This window comes from Elephantulus edwardii, unplaced genomic scaffold (genome assembly GCF_000299155.1).
Source record: "Elephantulus edwardii isolate Elephantulus edwardi_28Jun2011 unplaced genomic scaffold, EleEdw1.0 scaffold00048, whole genome shotgun sequence".
NCBI lineage: Eukaryota > Metazoa > Chordata > Mammalia > Macroscelidea > Macroscelididae > Elephantulus > Elephantulus edwardii.
Window position 1 is genome coordinate 10703280 of NW_006399798.1, and position 2579 is coordinate 10705858.

Sequence of the window (2579 nt, forward strand, 5' to 3'; positions counted from 1 at the left end):
AGGGAATGGCAAAGGACACACCGACAAAGGAGATTAATCAGAACTGACTTTGACAAGCACTGTGGCAATTGGACAATTAAAACCCAAAATCCCTGTAAATGTTCATTAAAACTAATAAAATAAAAAAAAAATAAATGAGAGGTCTGCTTCAAAACCATCGTCTTTCTAGTTATCAAACCAATAACCTACTAACTGTCTCATGCAGTCGGTAATGATTCAGCAAATGCTTTCGAGCATTGTTATATTTAAGGCATTGAGTGTAAAGGGCTGCATTTTGCAGGAAATGGCCCATCACCATAAACATGTTCAAGCAGGATGATCCCCCTCTCTAGGTGAACTGAATCATTACTCATTGAGGGCAGGAGCTGAGAAAGGGGGATTCTGGAGAGAGATTTTTAGCTTCCTAGGGTACTGATTCTGATAAGGAATTTTGAGCTGGTGTGACAGAAGTTGCTCTTCTCGCAAAAGAAAGCACCGTGGAGGTCACATTGTGCCTCCAGCCAACAGAGATCGGTCTCGGTCTCATCGTTCTTTATCTTTCTGTTCCTCCATCGCTAAAGCATGATGGTTAAAAGCACTTTCAAGCTCACCTTGGTCCAGGTTAAGTATTAAACTTCCTGCTATTGAACCTTCACTCTAAGCAAGAAATAGAGGAGAGTTTGAGAAGGGTTTGAGAAGCCCACTAACAAGTTTGAGAAGACCACTCTTTGTCTGTTTCTTATAAAACTTTGAAAGCCCCACAAAAATGTCATTTTCTATCTCATTGGCCACACTTAGCAACAAGGGATTTTGCAAATAAAGTCTTCTGGCTGGGCATTTGGCCACATGGATTACATGTGAGGTTCTATTACAAAGAGGGAGTGGGATAATGGATATTGAATAAGCTACTTGAAGGTCTAGCCACAATTCGCTAATCAGGTATTCACTCCCAGTGGCAGGACGTCCAACGTAAATGCATTAGAATAACAACTCCATTTCCATGTGTGGTCTGGGATCATTAAAAAATAATTGGATCAGTTGCCCACTCAAGGAAGACGCCATGGAACAGTAGGACTTGGAGAGTGTGTACTTGAGAGTCCTGGTGTCCCCCTGGATCAGGAAGAGGAGGAATGACTCACAAAGGTTAATAGAGCTTAGTCATTGCCCTTCTGGAGCTGCACAAACCATGTGCAAGTCAAGTGGGAGAAAGACAGCAATTTGAAACTGCATTTGACATTGGTTCCAAACCAGAGGGAGTCTCTGCCAAGGCATCCTTCTAGCTCTTTTAGAAATTGCTTGCATTTATACATACTTAATGTATTATGAATAAACAACCATGTCATCATAGAACTCGCAAGAAACTAGGGAAATTCTCTAATGGGAGCAAAGTTAAAGAAAGCAGAGAGAAAGCTACTTTCACCATGTAGCTTTTCAACATTGTTGTTCAGTCAATCACCCTCTAGAGCTCGGACTTGGGAAACAATTGAAGAGTTTTATCCATCTACCCTTGAGTTGGTTTTAACAACCCCAGAGACTTTTCTGTCTTTCTCTTCCCTGGCTCCTACTTCCTTCCAGGCTTTGTGACAGTCTAGCTAAGGCCAGAGGCGTGGCTTGTGTTTCCATCACGCAGCCTCCCCTCCAATCAGCCATGTCATGGTGGAATTTTTATTGGTCATAAATTTTTTTACTGGGTAGATTAATGTGATTGAAAGCATCACACCCAGTAAATACCGTCTGCTATTTGCTTTAGCAATACCTGTGGAAAAGGGCAACTGGGGACCAGCCACCGTGGAGCTGGTGAAACCATTGGCTGTGCAGAGCTCGTTGGGGGCCCGTTTGACTGATGACCAGAAGTTGCTCTTAGAGGGAGGTCCGCCCAGCAAGAAGCTCCATCGGTGCATGCGACGGCCATGTGCAGCCATGATTCACTTCACTGACTATCAAAGCTCTCTGCAACGTTGCTTGCTGACTTTTGACCAGAGGTTCCCTTTCAACACGAGAAAAATCTACCTAAAGAGAGAAAGCACATTATAGGGAAATAAATGGCACCGTGTGTCTGGTGGTCTCGGTTTTATGGCCCGAGGAGTTTCGGCTTGAGCCTGCCCGGTGGCGCTGCCCAGTGGATGTGTATTGGGACACTTTATAGAGCATGGTTTATATCAATGCGGATTATTATAGCAACAACAAGGGGGATATTCAATAAAATCTTGTTTGATGGCCAAGCCTCCCACCCAAAACACCTCCCACAGGCCTGAGACTTGAGAAGAGTGTTTATAAAAGAACCCAGCTCAGGACTCCACATTCATAGAAAACTGCTTTCTGAGTCAGGTTTGAAGAGAAGGCATGGCGTTCTGGGAGTCTGTGGTCCTCATCTGCTTTTTCCCCTTTGACCCTTGATTGTTTGACTACGTAGGTATGACCCTTTGTGGCCTGGGGCACATGGCCTGTGAAGATGCTCCCGTCCCTTTTCCTTCCTACCTCCCAGCAGTGCCTGGGACCCTTATGTCCTTTTCTTCCTGGAAGAAATGCCAGAAAGTTGCCTCTTTTTTTTTTTTTTTTAAAAAAAAGGGACAGAAAGATGGAAAAGAGAAACACAAATA